The sequence below is a fragment of the Podarcis filfolensis genome, assembly GCF_964270895.1.
Source record: "Podarcis filfolensis genome assembly, chromosome: 17".
Taxonomy (NCBI): domain Eukaryota; kingdom Metazoa; phylum Chordata; class Lepidosauria; order Squamata; family Lacertidae; genus Podarcis; species Podarcis filfolensis.
Genome location: NC_139621.1, coordinates 3,702,936 through 3,723,683, shown reverse-complemented (window position 1 = coordinate 3,723,683; position 20,748 = coordinate 3,702,936). Strand labels below are relative to the sequence as shown.

General features: G+C 47.1%; 1 long non-coding RNA gene across 1 annotated transcript; it reads left to right on the top strand.

Moving 5' to 3' along the window:
• Positions 1–1,965: 1,965 nt before the first annotated feature.
• Positions 1,966–19,427, top strand: LOC310752334. The gene is made up of 3 exons (XR_014542912.1): positions 1,966–2,222; positions 17,011–17,210; positions 18,844–19,427. It is a non-coding gene; the product is annotated as an uncharacterized lncRNA (long non-coding RNA).
• The last annotated feature ends 1,321 nt before the right edge of the window (positions 19,428–20,748 follow it).

Here is a 20,748-nt window from a genome sequence, read left to right as displayed (position 1 = left end):
GAGCGGATTTGCACACAATGCTAAGCCAAGCCATGATTTGCTTGTAGGTTGACATCATTAACATCCTTTGGTGCCAGCCAGGTTGAACTGTTTTCCTAGGCTTTTGGCGGATTATGACAAGGTGGTTGATGACCTATTGCAGTGGTTTTCAACCAGTGTGCCGTGGCACCCTGGGGTGCCTTGAATGATGGTCAGGGGTGCCGTGGGAAACACTGGCCTCTGTCCCTCTTTCCTTCCCTCCCTCCTCTGATGCCCTCTCATGTCTCTGCCTCCCCAAGGCTGTTCGTTGCAGCAGCCCTGGCTACAAGCTTTGCAGGCAAATGGTGTGTCTGGGGCTGGCCAGGGGGAGCTTCCCAGGCCCCTGTGGGGCAGTGTGAGGAGGCACCTCTCTTTGGGGTGGGGGGGGCAGCTCAGAGACCAGGGGCAGCAGCAGTGGCTGCCCAGAGGAGAAGGAAGAGGAGAAGAGGCTGAGGGAACCGTCCACAAGGGAGACTGTTCGAAAAGGGGTGAGGGGCTGCTATCTCTGCAGGCAAGGGGTGACATAACTGGGCTCATGACCCCACAGGGGTGCCGCAGAAAGTGTGTAGTTGGTCAAGGGAGCCGTGGACTCAAAAAGGTTCAATGTGCCTATTGAATGAAATGTTATTGCTTTTTCTGCAGGGTTTGTTTATGGGTTATTGGAATGGTTTTATTGTTTTATATGGTGAACTTTTTTGGTCTGTCACCTTTCTGTAAGTGACTTAGAGACCTTTTTTGGGGGGGGGGGAATAAGTCAAAATAATGGAAATGGTGATGTGTGCTCATTTTTCCCCACTAGTGGGACAAGCATCAGCTAGGTAGAGGACTGAATGCAATTGAGATTAGGAGAATAGCAGAGGGGAAAGGGTTAAGCACCCTTACCTCACTCTGCACCAGCCTAGATCCTCACTCCCTATTCACTTTAAGTGTAAATAAATCCCTACTGTTTGGATGCAGTACTAAGCCTTAACCATGGTAGCACCTGCAGCTTAAGGGCTCCCACTTGGTCCCTTTCTTCCTCCAGTAAGGAATCAACCATGCAGGAGTTGGCTTAGTGCTATGCCCAAACTACTGATCATGGTTTGTTTTGCTTCAAGAGAAACAAGCCATAAGCTTTGTTCAGGTGAAACATTAAAACCAGACATACATCTCATCCAGGATGTAAATTAAGGATAGGAGGCATATTATGGATGCCATGTGTGGCAAAGCAGGGCCTCTCACACATTCCAATATTTCAGATAATTAGTTTTAGATTGGTTTCTGTTTGTGTTCACACCAGGAGTGCTGGCCAGGTCTGTGCTCAATGTGTGTGTGTGTGTGTGTGTGTGTGTGTGTGTGTGTGGATGTATGTATGTGCCTTACAGGCAGCACAATCCTAAACATGTCTACTCAGAGTAAGTCCTATTGAATTAAAGCCTAATATTATGAAATATAATAAAAAAATTCCTTCCAGTAGCACCTTAGAGACCAACTAAGTTTGTTATTGGTATGAACTTTTGTGTGGCGTGCATGCACACAAAATCTCAAACCAATAACAAACTTAGTTGGTCTCTAAGGTGCTACTGGAAGGTATTTTTTTATTTTGTTTCAACTGCGTCAGACCAACACGGCTACCTACCTGTAACTAGAATTATGAAATATATGCTTTTAAAAATGTGTATATCACAAAATTCATACAAATATGTGTATATTATGTGGAAATGTGCACCAAAATGCTGAGGAATTCTCATGAGGACTTTTTTCAAAAGAACTCACAAACTGGTGTGAAAATGACCCGTGAACCAAACTTTCGATTGGAGAAATAGGAAACCGAGAGAAACCGAAATGGACGTATTTGCTGAGCCCTAGTGCTCACAGCAATACAGGAACAACCTACAGAACAAGAGAACAACCCGCATAACATCTTTATTAATGCCCTGTTTCCTTTTCTCTTTTACTTCCAAGATGCAGCAATAACTTATGAAATGTGGTGTGAAGGCCAAGGACTTAAGACAGTTTTAAAAGGGGATTATACAGATTCAAGGAAGAAAAGGCTGTCAATGGCTCGTCATCACAATGGCTATGTATTTCACCCAGAATCAGAGGCGGCATCTCTAAACACCAGTCGCCACAGAAGGAGAAGAAGGGCGCTGCCCTCATGCCCTGCCTGCAGACATCCCTTAGGCATCTGGCTGACCACTCAAGGAAGCTGGATGCTGGACGAGGTAGGAAGTTGATCTGATCCAGCAGAGTTCTTATTATGTCTGCAACTCAACACAAACACCTTGCTGAATGGTCAGTGGGCCAGCCATGACTCCCCTGTTCCCCGCAGCTTTTACTTAGCTGAAATGCTGCTGGTCTCTTTGAGTGTATCTCTCAGATGGCACCATCTCTTTTGAAAGGGGGAGACATCCCAGGAGCACATCATCAGTCAGGCTCACACACAAAGGAGCAGAGAGATGGCAAGAATCATCCTGACAAACAAAGAGCTAGTTTCACAGGCCAGCGATCAGCCCTTAAAAGCCTCCCTCCCCTCCCCACTTTAATGGAAGAAGTAGTGAGTATAAACAGATGATCTCATCCCTTGGCTGGTTCATTCTGTTTCTCCATTACCCACTCAAGAGATGCCAGTGTGTGATTCCCGTACTCTCGGCAAAGCTGAGCCAGAGCAGAAAAGAAAGCACAATTTATGATATGTGTCAGAGAAGTCGCATGTCCTTTATTAAATCTTTCTCTTTCTTTCTTTCTTTCTTTCTTTCTTTCTTTCTTTCTTTCTTTCTTTCTCTCTTTCTCTCTTTCTCTCTTTCTCTCTTTCTCTCTTTCTCTCTCTCTCTCTCTCTCTTTCTCTCTTTCTTTCTTTCTTCTGATCAGAAACAGTTGCCTAATGCTTCCCAGTCTTCTGATATAAAAAGCACCTTTATTTTCTTCCTCAATTAAAATTGGAGTAGCCCTTCCCTCTTACATACTCCTGAGAAGGATTACTTTTAACAGGTGAAAGACAGGCAGGCATTATGGAACAGGATGCGGAAACTGGTGGTTGTTTCTTTAAACAAACCTCAGCTGCGTTCTGATGAAGCCCTTGTATTCAGGACACAAATGTTTAACCCAGCCTTTGCCAAACTGGTGCCCTCCAGCCAGATGTTTTGGACTACAGTTCCCATCAGCCCCAGGCTGATGAAGGCTGGGATAGCCATTTCTTCTACTGCACTTTGCAATGCATGTCTATCACTGGTCTGGTTCTCTCTGCACATGCACAGAGGGAGGGGTGGACTAAGGCTCTGTCCACACAACAGCCTGTTGAAGGGACCCTGATTGCATAGGCTCCTGAAGATGCTTAGGGAGTAAGGCAGCAACCTTCTGGCCTGAAGATGCTTTGCTGCTTCTCTCTATGGCCTCTTGCCTGATGTGTTCACTGCACTCTTGGGCTGGTGAAGAAGTCTGGGAGGCCCTGAATTCCTAGGGCCCGAAGGAAGGTGCCTGTGAAGGTCCTGGCTCTGATTTTATTGGCCATGGTCCTGTGGGAGCCAGCTTAGTCTGCACCAGCCTGCCAGCATCATGTTCCCTGAGTCCCTGATCAGCACCATCAGGCCCAGAGCCAGGAACCTGGTCCCCCTCCTCAGCTTGTGGCACCATGGCTTCCGACTTGGAATCTTGGTTGCTGCTGGACCATGAGGCCATGCACAAAGAACTGGGATGGGCAGAGGGCAGCTCTCTTCAAGTCTGGTTTAATGATACAGGACCATAAGGAAGGAGAACAGGAGCGGCTCATCAACAGTTAGTGTGGATAGCTGACTCAGCAGGCTGACAGGTCACTTGGTCACAAACTTCCTTACTTGAGTTGTACCAATTTCTAAAATGGCACCTAGGCATATAAATTAGCATAGGTTAATAAATATGTGTTGCCCTTCAAAGTGTGTGTGTGTGTGTGTGTGTGTGTGTGCGTGCGCGCATGCCTGCTGCATTTCCTTTTCTTTTTTGGATGATGCAGAAGTGGCCATTCCAAGATCGAAAATGTTGCAGGAAAGGGGACAATTTGACAACTCTTCCTGGGCTCGGATAGTTCAGTGGGGCTGGAGGAACAGATAATTCTATCCATTGATTTTTAAATAAGGTTTAGCTCCCATCATAGAATAGCAATGACATCATCTTAAATTCAGGACTACATGCCTTGCATGAGTCATTCAAGAGACTATACCAAGGTGAAGAAAAGAAAGATAACATGACATAATACGGTCTGTGGAGAAACAATTGGTTTGTTGTATAGGCCTCTTCATGGGGGAGTGTTCAATCACGGGGCCTTATATGCAGCTTTTGCTTAAGGCTGGATACAGCTGATATAGATAGATATAGATATAAATACAGATATAGATGATAGAGCTATAGCTATAGATATATGGATTCAACCTGCTGTGTGTTTTTCAGTCTCAGCATCCCTCGATACAACCTGAAAACCTACATCCAGGAGAATCTTATCCAATTCAGGGCATTCCCAGGCTGTCTCTGTTTTTAGGTGGGTTTCAATCACATGCCAGCAAATTCAGGTTGCACAGTTATGATTGATTTCAAACTCTTGCCCAATAACCCCTCTCCCAAAGTGGGCTTTTTGCAATCTGGGAAGTGATAGAATAAGTGTAGGATAACATTTGCTTGATGTGCCATTGTCTAACCTCCCTGCAAACAAATCAGAATGAATGTTCATCTGGAAGTGACAAAGCTTTTCATCTGTTTCTCAGAGGGCGCTTCAGACTGCTGCTATTTTCAGGTGGGATTCAGTCACATAGTCATAGTATGACTTTGCTTACATTGCATTCTGTAATTTCTAAAGGGCAAGCGGATGGTGCAGCAGAATTACAGGAGCAGTGCCCTTAAGCACATAGCCACAGGCCCACACCCAGCCATGCTGCTCCTGCTCTCTGGTGACGGGGGTGGAATCAGGACCTGGAAGAGGAGGGCGCTGTTGAGGAGGAAAGGTGTGCCTCAGAGCCATGCTAGCCACAAACAGGCCCTCATCCCTGGCATGTTGGTGGGTACGGGGAGCTGCCAGTGCTTTGACTCCTTCCCGCCAATGCTTCCCAGGAGTCTCCCTGCCCTCAAACCAAGGGTCACTGTCACAGACGCTTGGTCAGGATGTAATGATTTTAGCTTCGTATACTTGATTTTATAGTTTATACACTTAGCTGGAGTGCAGCCATCTTGGCTCTTGAGAGAACCTGTATGAATGTGCAGGTGGAACTGTCCATCTTATTTAAGATGATGGTGCTGATGGTGCCATCGTTGTGGCTGGTGCTCTTTCCCGCTGGCACTACAAGCTATGCTATCCTTGCACAGCCCAAGTCTCTTCCCGGCCCCCTCCCAGCTGTCTGGCTTTGCTGCCTCCTTTCTCAGCCCTGTTTCTGCTGGAGCCTGTGACCGCTGAAAGAGATTTGACACTGAGTGAGGCTGCTATAAATAGAAAAAGGAGAAAAATCAATAACTAAGAGGCCAGACATAATGCAATTGTAAACCACACTGTATCCCATCCCATAGTGCTTGCTCCCCCCCCCTTGTGTCTTGGCTACCTTGCTTATATTCCTCCCCCTCTGCTCCCAATTGACATTTTAACCAAGATGGTGCTCTTCTTGAATACAGAGTATTTTCAGTGACAGGAAATGTACTTAAGAACAGCTCAACGTAGTTCCCTCCCCCCCTTTAATTCTATATGCACAACAGTTTCTAATTTCATATTTGGAAAAGTTCTCTTTCTGTTCTCATTCTCACATAGCATGTCCCCAAATAACCTCCAAAAATGGGATAGGCAGGGATTTTCATTTAAAAGTCTCAGTACTTCTGAATCACAGATTATTAAATTTATTTTTCCTGGCAAGGGAAAGTCAATTCATAGTTTGAAAGCCTTTGAGGCTGGAAATATTACATATCATAATGGCTGTGTAGACTCCTGTCCAGTTTTCAAAGTGCTGAGATGTCCTGGCCCTGCAGTACATTCACCCGGTCTGGTTTCCTTGGGAAAGAGGTCACTGTACCAGAAGCGGTTTGAGAATTGTGCAACCAGTTTGGCCACACTGGGTGCTGTGCTGCAGGGGGCGCCACTACAGCGCTGCACAGTGGAGCATGAGAGGCAAAGTCTGCCACTGGCTGAACAATTACTGACATTCTGTGGTATATGGTTTGTGTATGCATACATTCACATACAGGTTGAGCAGATCTCCAAGCCATGCAAAAAAGAAAAGAAAAGAAAAGGTCAAGCACATGTGAATCAGCATCCTATTGCAGAGCCCACTGCATTATTCAGTGGTTCTGTTGTGAAATAAAGATAGTACAGTCTCTAAAAGGCTGCACTTATACCCATTTACCCACTCTGAAGTAAGCCACATTGAACTCAGATGTGCATAAGATGGTCCTGTAGACTTCTGGTCAGCAGCTAATTTTCCTGAAGGGTCATTTAGAAGGAGGGGGGCCACAGGTCAATACATCTGTCCTCTTCAGTGGCCTGTCAGAAAAGCTCCATTGCAAAGGAAGCCAATTTCTTCACACCTCTTTCTCTTTTAAGAGCTGGGAACATCTCTCAGATTCAGCACCTCCAATAGTTGACCTCTATTCTAAACCATTTGGACTTGTATATTTGGATGGGCAGCTACCTGCAAGGTCCACTCAAGACATTTTGCTACCTGAGGTGAAAGACAAGGTGATAGCTCCTCCCCATTCCAGATATAGAAGCTGACTGTGTTGGTGGTTGAATCTTGCTTCAACACTAGGCTGATGCCCTCCCAAGCACCCGAGGGCAGCAGGCTAGCTTAGAAGTCACAGGGTAGACTGTGGCACTCCATGCCTCTCTGTTTGGCCCTTGAAAGTGTCCCCAGGCCACACTTCCCAATTCCCGTGCTTCACAGCCCAAATATGTTGGTCTGACCAGAATGTATCCTTGCTTATTTGGATAAAGAAATGGATAGGAGCATGTGAGGGTGGCTGTGTACACATTCCTGTTTGCGTCCAGCGCGCTCCCACTGCTGCCTTGTGAGGCCGCAGACACACAATGTTAGTCACAATATGCGTCAGTTTTGTAGTTCCCACCAAACCAGGTCCAATCTAATTTGAAACTTTAAGTCAAATGGACACCTACTTCCCCTCTCTACCCACTGGGTGTTTATCTCACTGTGCCTAATGGTAGGGATGGCCCTGCCTGGGTCAGGCAAGGAGGGCTCATCCATGGCCACCTGGACTGCTGTTTGACCCTGTTAAATTTGGTCAAATGATCCTGAGATGGATAGGAGGAGTGCGTGGTGGTCTGAAAATGCCTCTGCTCCCTCGCCTTCTCTTCCCCATGACCTGCAATGTCTTCTCTCTCCCTCCCCCCAAACCCAATTTGCAGTTAGCATTCTGCCCGCTTCCCTGATGATCAGCGGTGACTTCAAGGAGATGTGATACCTGAGACTTTTAAAAGGCTCGCTACTTGACATACTCCTAATGGGTCTGATTGATTCTCAGGCTGTTCCCTGCCCACCCCACCCCCATGAAGGCTGCTGGAAATCAGCATAGATCCTAGCTAAACAGTAGCAAATAATAAGTTGTTCTCTCCATGTTCCCCCAGCCCAGGGAAAAAAAGTTTCTAGTCACAAACTGATGGCTCACATGTGAATGGAAACCACGGTAACGGGAAGTGGGGGGAGACTGCTTTAGCTTACCTCCCTATGGTGGTTGTTGTTGTGTGTGCGCATACACACATAGCGCTGTGGTTCTTCAGACTGTGCATTACTTTGTGGCAAATGTAGCACATCAGAAAAAAGGGCTTGGACCTTTAGCTGCAATGGCCAGATGGAATGAAGGTTGGGAATCATGAATACAGAGTCTCACCAGGCTTAATATGTGTCAGGGAACTGTCATCGGAAGAACCAATGGTGCAAGGGCTCCCAGAGGTTGGGAGAGACTTATCAGCGGAGGAGGGAACCAGCAGGGGGAGAGAAAGAGCTCCAAGGGAAAGTGAGTCGGAAGGATGGCTCAGAGACAATTCCAGCGAGAACAGCGGGGAGGTTTCAGGACCTCCTATAGGGACACCCACTCCTCGCCGGAAACTGTCACGCAGAGAGTCCAGAAGGCGTGTTTCCGTTAAGGAGCTTTTATGCTGGAAGAAATTCCGTAAACGCCCACTGTCGGATTCTGCCAGCGACTGACGGAGTCATGCTTATGGAGCTCCGTTACAGACAGTGGTTTGTGGACTTAGCCAAACACTGAGGGACTAGGAACTTTACGCACAAGCAGCTCATCATCCCATCACAGCAATCCGACAGTCTCTGAAAGCAGCTTGTGCAGAGAGGCATCATGAGCAACCCAGCCGGAACAGGAGAAGCAGGAGGAGCTGGAGCGGGTCCAAGCCTGGAAGAAAGGTACCGGGTGTTGGAGGTCCAGCTAGCGCTGCAAACGGCGAGGCTCGATGAGAGGAGGGCTCAGGATGCAGAAAAGGCAAAAGCCCCCCCACAAGCAAGAAAGATGCCAGGATTGGTGCAGAAGTTTGGGGGGGATCCCAGGAACTATCAAGCCTTTAGGACAGAGATGCAGTATGCTCTCAATCTGCAGTTTGATGACTTTCCCGACGAGGAATCGCGAGTGGCGTTTGTGGTTAGCCATCTCGAAGGGGGGGCGAGAGACTGGGTTAGACCCCTGATGGCAGGGCATAATGAAGTCTTGAAGGACGCACGGAAGTTTTCTCGCGCCATGGACCTGATGTTTTCCAGCGACATTGAACAGGGAGTGGTGCGCAGACAGTTGATGGCTTGTAAACAGGGGAGCCGATCTGTCCGTGAGTACTGGACTGAGTTTACCATGTTGATACACAAATTGGGGTGGGATCTATCAGCGGAACCCATTCAAATGCTTTTCGAAGAGGGACTTTCTTCGGCTGTGAAAGACGAACTTTCCCGGGCGCCCAGGGCGGAGTCTATGGACCAGCTGACTAAATCAGCGCTAACCATTGGAGCATGCCAGGAGGCTAGAGCCTTGGAGAAGCAGGAAGGGAAAGGGGAGCGTTGGAGGGATTTCCACATTCCAGAGATTCCGGAGCCAGCTTTCCCGCCTGGAGAGCCGATGGAAGTTGGAACAGCGCGCGCGCGCGCAGTTTCAAATCCCAGTGAAGGGCGGAAGAAGGAGGGGAAGAGCCCCAAGAAATGTTATCTCTGCCAGCAGCCAGGTCATTTTGCCAGAGTCTGTCCACAAAGAAAGGAATGGCAAGGGATGGCGGGAGCTGTTGGGGGAAAGGAGGAGGAAGGGCAGGACCAAGTAAAAGCCAACGCCTGACTGCCACCATCAGGGCACAGCAGTCAGGCCAAGGAGCAGTAGAAGTGCCCACGCCGGAACCTCCGAGACCAGCCCTAGTGATAGAGGTGTTGCTAGAGCTGCCAAATGGACATCCCTTAAAGATAAGGGCGCTATTGGACTCAGGCAGCTCCTGTAATTTTATGAGCAAGGAGTTTGCAGCAGAACACCAGATACAGACAATCCCTTTAAGCAACCCCTTGCAGGTGACCACGATCGATGGGAGAGAGCTGTTGGGAGGAGAAGTCAGCCTACAGACCGTCCCAATGGTAATGAGGGTGGCCAGGCACACTGAAAGAATAGCGTTCAATGTGGCCACCTTGGGAGGGGCTCCCATTATTTTGGGAATGAGCTGGCTAGCGTTGCATGATCCGCTAGTGGGCTGGCATCAGAGAGTGGTCTCCTTTGGGTCAGCACATTGCCTAGAACATTGCAAAGAGGGCAAGGCTCCGGAAGGGGCAAAGGCCTTTCTAGCAGGAACGGAAGTAAAGGACAAAGGAAAGGTGCCCAAACAATACGCTGACCTGAGCAATGTCTTCAGCGAAAGGGAAGCAGACAAACTACCACCGCATAGGCCCTTTGACTGCCAGATCAATCTAGTCCCTGGGGCCCAGCTCCCAGTGGGCAAGCTGTATGCCATGTCAGACAGGGAAATGCAGGAGTTAAGGGAGTTTATCGATAAAAACCTGAAGCGAGGTTTCATCAGAGAGTCCAGAGCGGTGGGGGGCAGCCCAGTGTTTTTTGTGGACAAAAAAAACACGGATAAACCTAGACTTGTAGTGGACTTCCGGGCCCTAAACGCAGTGTCTGAACCAGTGGCTTTCCCCATGCCCAGGATTGATGACATTTTGACCCGGGTGAGGAAGGGAAATTTTTTTACTAAACTGGACCTAAGGGGGGGCATACAACCTGATACGGATAAGGAAGGGGGATGAATGGAAGACAACAATGTTCACCCATCTAGGGGCTTTTGAATATCTCGTTATGCCCTTCGGATTACAAGCAGGCTCAGCATGTTTTCAATCGTTCATGAACCACGTCCTGGGACCTCTGCTCTTCAAGAATTGCGTGGCCTTCCTAGATGACGTATTAGTCTATTCAGAGAATGAGGAGCAGCATGTAAAGGACGTCAGGGAAGTGTTGAGCCGACTGCAAGCAAACCAACTGTGGGTGAAATTAGAGAAGTGTCAGTTTCACTCCAAGGAGGTGGAATTCCTGGGGTACCGCTTGTCAGACAAGGGATTAGCCATGGATCCAGGCAAGGTCCAGGCGGTGCTGGAATGGAAGACACCGAAAATGAAAAAAGATGTGCAAAGATTCTTAGGGTTTGGGAACTTTTATCGGAAGTTCATCAAGAACTTTGCCCACTTAACGGCTCCCATTACGGACTGTCTCAGCAACAAGAAGAAATTTGTTTGGACGGCGGAAGCGGAGCAAGCATTCGAAGAATTGAAAAAGGCCTTCGCTTCGGAAGAACAACTCCTGCATGTGGATTTACAAAAACCCATGAGAGTGGAAACTGACGCATCAGACCGGGCGGTGGGGGCAGTGCTTCTTCAGCCGGGGAAGGATAAGTCGGAGTGGAGACCGTGTGCCTTCTTCTCGTGTAAGTTAAACAAATCCGAGAGGAACTACACGGTATATGACCGAGAACTACTCGCCATTCACGAAGCGTTCCGGAAATGGAGACACTTACTAATTGGTGCACAACACAAGGTGCAAGTATGCACGGACCACAAGAATTTAGAGTACTGGAGAACGGCACGAGTGCTCAACCAACGGCAAGTGAGATGGGCACAGGAGTTCTCCAAATTTTATTTTGAAATTTGCTATGTGCCAGGTCCAGAAAACGTCAGGGCGGACGCTCTCTCACGCAAACCTGAGTATTTGGAGGGGGAGGGAGCACCCGAAGAGAGACATATCATCCCAGAGGACCGCTGGGTGTGTGGGGCGGCGTTGGTGGGGCAAAGGGAACTGGTAGAGGAGACGGAGAATGATGAATACGCCCAGAATAAGCTCAGAGGTCTAAGGAGGGAGGGAGAAAACCCCGGAGGTTTTGAAGAAAGAAACGGGGCATTGTATTACAAAGGGGCACTATATATACCCGAAGGGGAATTGAGAGGGAGAGTACTCAAACAGCTGCACGACAGCCCCACAGCGGGGCATTTTGGGCAACACAAAACCATGTGGTTGGTTACCAGGGAATTTTGGTGGCCCAAGGTGAGGGAAGATGTAAGGGAGTATGTAAGAGGGTGTGACCAATGCCAGCGAGCCAAGGGAGAAAGGCGGGCGCCGGCGGGGTTATTAGAACCGTTGCCCACACCAGAACGGCCATGGGAGGCGGTATCGATAGATTTTATGACTGATCTGCCGAAATCCAAGGGGAAAACCGCCATACTGGTCGTAGTAGACCTGTTAACTAAGATGGGCCACTTTGTAGCTTGCTCACATGCAGTCACGGCGGAAGAGACAGGTAAATTGTTTGTAGAACATATTTTTAGACTGCATGGCGCCCCCTTGAGGGTGGTCTCAGACCGGGGCAAACAATTCACGTCCAGGTTCTGGAGGAAGCTCATGAGCTTACTGCACGTAGAGGTCAATTTTTCGACTGCCCGGCACCCAGAAACCAACGGGCAGGCGGAAAGAGCAAACGGTATCCTCCAACAATACCTGAGGTGTTATGTCAATGACAGAGAGAACGATTGGGTGGAAGAGTTGGCGCTGGCGGAATTTGCCTACAATAATGCGGAGAATAAGCAGCAAGAATTCTTATCGCAAAGTATTGGAAGACACAAGAGCTACCCACCCTGGAAGAGTGGCAGATGAAGGTGATGGACTATATGGAATTGGCAGAAATGACTGGCAGAATCCGAGACCTGGGAGAAGAGTTGGTGGAAGAAGACTGGAAGAAATTTAAAGACTATCTTCAGAAATACTATAAAATTAATGAATGCTAAAACTGTGCTTGGATTGGTTATAAGTGGTAATTAGTGATAAAAGTTAATAAGATTATGCAAAAAAAGGCATTGATGATTGGCTGAAAATATTGATATAGAATGTGTTATGGTATAAAGTTTAAATATTTGAAAAAGGGTAAGAATTTGCTGAATTAAATATCTAAACGGGAATACAAAAGGGGGGAGGCGTGAGGAGGTCAAGAACATAAGCATATGAATTCGAGGTTATTGGGAATAATGGATTTGTTTTTATTTTTTGTTCTTTGTTTAAATTTAATTTTTCTTAATTAGTTGTGATTTTTTTTCTTGTATCTCTGTGTGTTTCTTTTTTCTGTAACTTATGCTTTTTTTTTTATTCTGAGAAATTCTACTTTTCTTTTCTGTAAAACTTTAATAAAAATTTATTTAAAAAAAATACAATAATGCGGAGAATGTGTCCACCGGGATGAGCCCCTTTTTGGCTAATTATGGGTGCCACCCCAGGGCATTTCCAGGGGGAGGAGGGGAGAGATGGAGCGTCCCAGCCGCAGAACATTTTGTAGAAGAAATGGAAGCGATCCATCGTCAACTCCAACTCAACTTAGAAAGGGCCAAAGAACAATATAAGAAGCAGGCAGACAAGAACAGAAGGGAAGGTGAAACCATAAGAGTGGGGGATCAGGTGTGGCTGTCAACCCAAGGGTTGCTGTTCAAGGGGGGTTGCAAGAAATTGAGACCCAAAAGATTGGGACCATTTGAGGTCATTCAACAGGTCAACCCCGTGGCTTTCAGACTCCGGTTACCGAACCACATGAAACTGCACCCAGTATTCCACAGGTCATTACTGTCACCGTATAGGGGGGGAAATGAAGGGGTTTCCCCACAGAGACCAGTCTTAGAAGAGAGGGAAGGCAGCAACCATGTGGCGGAAATCCTCGACTCCAGGTGGAAGGGTAATCAGGTGGAGTATTTGGTAGCGTGGGAAGGGGAACCGGAGTCAGAAAACACCTGGGTGACGGCAGAGGAAGTCAATGACGAGGTCTTGATCGAAGCGTTCCATCAAAGGTTCCCCAGGAAACCTCAGTCAGTAGCGAGGTTCCGGAGGGAGTACTTTGGCACCACCGACGAGGAGGAGGAATTGGAAGGATTCACGGGTTCGGAGTTGGAAGAAGGAATAGACTCCGATGAGGATGAGTACTTAGAAACCCGAAACAGCAACCGGTGGAGGAAAATGTTCGAGACTTCGGAAGATGAGGGTAGTTCTTTCAGGGGTTTTGCTCCCTCACCTCCAGCAGAGGAAGGGAGGGGAGAGGGTGAAGGGGGCCCTGGAGGGGAGGTGGATGTCAGGGAACTGTCATCAGAAGAACCAGTGGTGCAAGGGCTCCCAGAGGTTGGGAGAGACTTATCAGCGGAGGAGGGAACCAGCAGGGGGAGAGAAAGAGCTCCAAGGGAAAGTGAGTCGGAAGGATGGCTCAGAGACAATTCCAGCGAGAACAGCGGGGAGGTTTCAGGACCTCCTATAGGGACACCCACTCCTCGCCGGAAACTGTCACGCAGAGAGTCCAGAAGGCGTGTTTCCGTTAAGGAGCTTTTATGCTGGAAGAAATTCCGTAAACGCCCACTGTCGGATTCTGCCAGCGACTGACGGAGTCATGCTTATGGAGCTCCGTTACAGACAGTGGTTTGTGGACTTAGCCAAACACTGAGGGACTAGGAACTTTACGCACAAGCAGCTCATCATCCCATCACAATATGTCTAGAGCGGCTGCCGCCTACATCTCCTCTTACTGCTTCAGCTCTAGATGCCTTTTTGCATTTATAGGCAGCTTCTGCAACAACATGGAAGCGACCTTTCAGAGAACAAACACTAACAAGCTTTGGGATGCTACAGTGTTCTACCTCGTGCCAAACAGCTCCATGCACCTCAAAAGCTTTCTTTCTTTGATCAACCCAACATGGCTGACCATCCAAGGAACTGTGACGCCACATGTGAGAGGGGCTGGATCCATGTGAAACATGGCAGGCGAGGGGATGCCTCACCAGCCTCTGTCCACATGCCCCTTTTGTTCATTAGATTGCAAGCCTACCAACCTCTGCTTTACATGGGTTTCTCCCTCTGAATCTGCTCCACGCTTGAACTGGGATAATTCTTCTTGCTTGCCTCAGAAAGAGGCACATGCAGCAAACACTCTGGCTTCCATGGGGTTTAAATGGAACCTGCAGTACGAAGGTGAGAGTCCCATCCATTGCTGCGGCTGCTCTTCTCTTTGGCCTTGGTTGCTATGGCAGTGTGGACCTCGGAAGGCTCTCCGTGAGGAAATGTGGCCTTTGGGCTGAAAAAGTTTCCTCACACTTGCTGTAAAGACGCAGTTCTGACACCGGCTGCTTTCTTCTGTAGCACACGGCTCAATGTCCCTGCAGGAAAGGTGATCTACAAACGTAATAAGAAAACCTTAGAACTAGAAACTAGCCTTACAAGGTGCTTTCCTCAGGGCTCTTTGCAAAGTTTTGCCATTATTAATCTATTCCAGAGGCCAGAGGTGGGGAACATCTGGCCCACAGGCCAGTTTTGACCCTCTAGGCCTCCCCATCTGGCCTGTAAGGTTGTTTCCCCTGCAGGCCCCGCCCTTGATGTCAAAGTGATGTCAGGCATGGATCTGGATCAGCTGCACCCTGTGGAAAGCAGGATGGACCTTCCTGCGCACCAGCTGAGGGGCAGGGAGTTCAGTCTTGCTTTGTTCAGGTGCATGAGCAAGTTCCCTGTGGGAACTCAGATGATGTCAGATGACTGAGAGGTGGGGTGGCTCTGCCTATCTGTCAAAGTTGGCTCACAGGATAGGGGTTGATGAAGATCTGGCCCACTGGGCCAAAAAGGTTCCTCTTCAGTCAGCCATGCTCTTTTTTTGGGGGGGGATAAAAGGTAAAGGTAAAGGACCCCTGACAGTTAAGTCCAGTCGCGAATGACTCTGGGGTTGCGGTGATCACCTCGCTTTACTGGCTGAGGGAAGCCAACGTTTTGTCTGCAGACAGTTTTTCCAGGTCATGTGGCCAGCATGACTAAGCCGCTTCTGGCGAACCAGAGCAGCGCACGGAAACACCTTTTATCTTCCCGCCGGAGCAGTATGTATTTACCTACTTGCACTTTGATATGCTTTCGAACTGCTAGGTTGGCAGGAGCAGGGACCAAGCAACGGGAGCTCACCCCGTCGCGGGGATTCGAACCGCTGACCTTCTGATCGGCAAGCCCAATGCCTAGTGGTTTAGACCACAGCGCCACCTGCATCCCTTTGGGGAAATACTCCATTCCATTTCCCCCACAGCAGTCATTCAACATTCTGTGACCACTAAGAATGCTCAGTCTTTGTTTTTTGGATTATTTTCTAAATATTTTGTTTCTATTTCCAGGAACTGTGGGTTTTGCATGGATGGTGCCCCTTTGACTATATGAGCATTGGCACTGAAATGATGAATTTGTGTGCGCTGTCTCTCTCTCTCTAATAACATTATTGATACGCTAAAAGCCCACCCCCCCACCATCAGAGGGAAGGGGGCTGCCTTCTTCAGCAGCATGTGGCTCTGTTCCCCTCAATGAGTCACACAGATAATCTAGTAAAACAAATTCCTTGATCTGGAAATACATCTCTGTCGTAGAGTTAAAAGCTGGACACCAGCTTTCTATTTTCAGCCTTTATTTAATTTAGAATAGTTTTGTTGTCACTTTATAATCCTGAGGGTCTCTCAAACTGCAAAAAAATCTCAATAAAAATCACATCCAGGTCTGGTATCAGGGACATTAATGCCAGAGTGTCTCTTTGGTGCCAGGATTAGTCAGCAGGCATTTCCTGCCTTCGTCTTCCTTTTGGCTGCCATGTGGCTTCTGCCTAGTAGGTAGCAAAGCCTCCTTCTAGGCACAGGACGGGTGCTGGACAGCTGGACCTTGCTCAGCTCGTGATGCAGGTGCATCTTCCCTTTCTGGCAGTTGCCAGGCAACAGCTCCCTCTGAGGCAAGAGAGTAGGGCTGAGCATCTGGAACAATGTGGGAACCTCTGTTCAAAGGCAGCACTTAGGAAATTCATTACCACATATTGCCATGGCAGCTCCCATTGCCACAACCTCAAGGAAAGTCCAAAATCCAGGGAGCTGTGTTGATCCAGGAGACATGAATTTACATCCCTGATCATCCATGAGGCACAACTGTGGTTCTGTGCATAATTTCCTGGCAGTGAACTGCATTGAACTCAGTAGTGCTTACTTCTGACTGCATAGGTTCAACTTGCAAATCACACTGAACTTTAAGGCAAGACCTAGGAACACCTTCAGCCAACTGATATACAACATGTAGCTTAGAAAAGCAAACAACTCTGCAAAGTGGTGTTATCATTTTAAATTGCGGGCATAAAGTAGGAACCCCAACAAAAGAAAGCCGTCTCCAGCCTCGCCTTGTTTATTCCCCATCCTTCTCCGACTTCCTTTATGTAATTTGCAAGAAACTTGAAATCTTCTTTACCACCTCATTCCATTTTCAAAGCAATGAAGGTTCATCAGCTACCCCCTGGTAAACAGATTTGGCGGATTTGATCTTGTTTCAAAAGCATGCAAAACTTGTTTGACCAGGGATTTGTTGTTGTTGGCATTTGCCTGTCTTAAGAGACAATGGAGTACACCTCGGGGGGAGGGGGTGAAGTAATACCACTGGAGAATCACAGCACCTGCTGTGGCTGCAGAGACCAGTAACTTGTAACTGCTACCTCCTGCATTGTTTCTGCTGTGTTAGCAGCACCAAAGGAACCTCCCTGTGGTGCACGCTTGGGCAGAGTGTATGGGGGTCCTGGGCAGCCCAGACAACAAGACCCCCTCTCCCAGCCTCACTGATGGGGTCCAAAGGAAAGCAGAGCAATACATTTGGCACCAACTTGGCTGCAAGAGTTTCCGGAAGGAGGCGTACAAGAGACTACTGTGGAACAAAAGGAGTATGTGAGTAGCACACCACATGAGTGCAGTTCTCTTATGTTTTAAAAAAACTATTGTCTGTCACTGGCCTAGAATTAAATATATTTCTGCTAAAATGCAAAAGTAGCTCCCACTATGTTTATCCTGATTTCTCAGCACTCAGCAAAACCCTCACGATGCATCTCTCTGAAGGGTCGATTCATTCTCTCTGTTGCTTGTGGCAGCAGTCTCATGCCCAGAGTTTTCCCTGTGTTAAGTGCTCATGCTGCTCTTTCTCACTGAATTCAGACGGAGTTCAGCCTAGGAGATGGCCAGGTTGCAAGCAACGCCTCCCTCAGGCTCTTCTGACCCAGGTAGTAGCTGGTGATGATGTGTATGAAACATTTCTGTCAAGGTTGTAGTGTTCTGCACACCAGCAGTGCAAGCTGCCGAGTATCAATTACTTATGGGAGTACAACAGTATGGAACTGGGCAGGTGCCAACTCATGGCTCCTTCGCACAACACTGCAGCTTGGCATGATGTGGCTTCTGGCAAGGGTGCTAAAGAGAAGTTTTAATCCGCTCCCCCCCCCCCAATGTTAATGAGATTCAAGCAGGATGTTCAAATGGGAGGAGGGGAGGTAAAGGGGATTTAAAAGAAGTTCACGAGCCCCACCCTTGACTCGCCACCATTTCCCCTCTTCTAAAAGCAACCAAAGAAGCCGTCACAAAAGGCAAGGAGGACAGATCCCCTCTGCCCCCCCTCCATATATCAAACACTGGTTTTCAGCTACTGCAAGTCTTAGATACTTAGAACACATAATCTAAGACACAAAGCACAGGTTTTAATAGAGTGGAAGATTTTCACATCCTTTTTTGGAATAACTCAGGTGAATATAAATTGTTAACCATCAGGGCTGTGTGATATTGAGGAAAACACAGAAAAACCTGAGAATATGTTAGTCTTGTTAGAATTCACCTTTAAGGAAGCTTCATTTACTATAAACTAAACTAAGCTACTTTCTGCTCCTTCTGGTTTCAAAATTCTGTTCTGAGGTTCTAAACAACTTCAGCCTTTGAACATTGTTGTTGTAATACTACTACTACTATTACTAGTAGTAGTATACTGTCCTTCAACCACAGATCACAGGACAGTTCACAACATAAAAATACACAAGAATACATCACAAAGCAAAACGAAGAATAACAACAAGCCAATAAACCCTTTCCTTAATTTACACCATCATAATAACTTACGTACATTCCCCCCCCCCAAATGACCTACAGATATTGCAAGATAATACGTAGTATTTGCGGCTGAGTTGGATTTTGAAACCAGGTTTCACAAGGCCAAGGCCACAGCATTATTTGCTGTGGCACACAGTATTCAAGCTCTGATGTTCCGGAAAATGTAGGTCATGTTTTGTTTGTGGCTTTTATCTTGCTATCTGAATGTGTTCCTTGCACTTCTGTTACCTTTAAATCTTGTTCACTGGGTTTTTTCTTCTGGTGTACCTCAGTGCCCAGTGTGCTCTTCCAATTTACTCTATGTATCTGGTGAAAGTTAGGTTAGGCTTAGTAAATTTGTATTTATATGTTAATAATTTGCACTGTGTGAAATTGACTCTTGACTATGGATTTGAAAGTGCACGTCACAATAAACTGCTTGATTTTTCAGATGCCCCAGGACTTTTTCACTGTGACAGAGACTTGAACCTTGGAGGTTCTTACGAACAACAGCCTTCTTACGAAAAGGATATCCTCCCAAATGTTGTTTCAGACCCCCAGTCACTGCAGTACAAATGCATAGATTGAAAATGTGCAACCAGCCATGAGTTGAGCAGTCTGCATGAATCCAGGACATTTCCTTTTTTCCAGGCTTCATTGGAGAACTCCACTGGAGGCTGGATGGGGTTGGGGCTGGTGAGGCAGTCGTGGGCTCTCCCATTTTTTTCATCTGCTTCTGTCATTTGTCTCAACTCCCACCCCCCACCCTACCAACCTGCTTGGCGAAGAAGTGTGTGAATGGCAGCACCAGATGGAAGAGAGGCAGGAAAAGCCCCATTCTCAAATTTAAAGGGGGAAACTCTGGGTTGCAAACTGACAACTGTGCTGAAACTGACCAGAGGCTTCCAATAGGGTAAACACCATGTGTTTTCCTGTAGAAACACCATTGTGCACAACTAGATGCCCTCGTCTGCCCCAGCTGCAACAAAACATGCCTCTCCTGTGTTGGTCTCAACAGCCATAGCAGCTGTTAACTCTCCATTTCTATGGATCTTTGCCCCCAATGGCACACTCTTCCTGAGACAGACAGATGCCATCAAGAAAACCAAGATCTGATGTATATTATGGTATAGAAAAAATAAGGGGTTTGGCTTTTGATGCCCAACTCCCCAAGGGACTGAGTCCCCTAAGTCCATCATGGGTCAGATGAAAGGATGGAGGCAAGATCCATAGAAAGCAAGACAGATCTTTATTTTTCTCTTGCAGCAAAGTTCCCTCCCCTCCTTGCAAGGAGGTGGGAGAGACCCAGAACAATGCGGCGTAAGCCCTTATAAAGACTTTTGAAATTGCCCACCCTGTAACCCAAGACCACCCCCAAAACATCATACCTACGTCACAGAAAGAGGTGGTCTTCAGCAGAAATTGGAGTGTGTTGCTTCTCCCCTGTCTGCCAGGATACCAGATAATGCCTTACTTGATTGCATTTTCTGGGCAGCCTGGCCATTCTTTTGAGATGGTAAATACTTTAGTTACTGAACCTCTTACACATACTGTATTGATAGTTTGCTCAGCTTAACAGATACTTGCCAGACTGTTTTTTCAGGGAGGTGTAAGCCCCTACAGTCCAAAAACAATTGGAAAGCTTTACCCATTTCCTTCCTCCTTGCAGAGAAACACTTGAAGTCAATTTGGGAGAGTCAAAATGGCTTCAGGATTGCTCTCCTGTACTATTTCAGAGATGTGGTTTATATATGTTTGCCTTGTACATTTTTGAACATTGATTCTTTATTTGAGACCTTACAATTGTCATCAATGTGCATGGTACTTTACAGTCTAATATTTATTTAGCTGTGCAGGGGTTGGACTCGATGACACTTTGTGTCCCTTCTAAGTGCAGAGTTCTATGAATCATAGAATTGTCGAGTTGGAAAGAACCATGAGGGTCATCTAGTCCTACCCCCTGCAGTGTAGGAATATTTCGTTCAATGTGGGGCTCAAACCCCAAACCCTGAGACTGAGAGTCTCACGCTCTACCAACTGGGCTGTGATTTGTATTATAAGATAAACAGGAAAGCAAGAGGACATGTTCTTTTTCCTATTTTTTATATATGTTGTGGTGTTGGTTATATCTTTTTGGTAATGCACTATATTGTTTTTTCTTATGCTGTCTTTTTTGTTTTTGTTTTTCTTCTTTGTGTTTTGTTTGGTCATAAGTGTTATAATTGTGGAAAATGTAATAAATTTTTTTTTGAAAAAAAAAGGAAAACAAGAGGACGCGAATGGAGGCAGAGCAAACATGTTGTTTCAGTTGCCTTGCTTAGGCTTAGGTCTAGTGTACGCTGCTGCTTAGCTATTT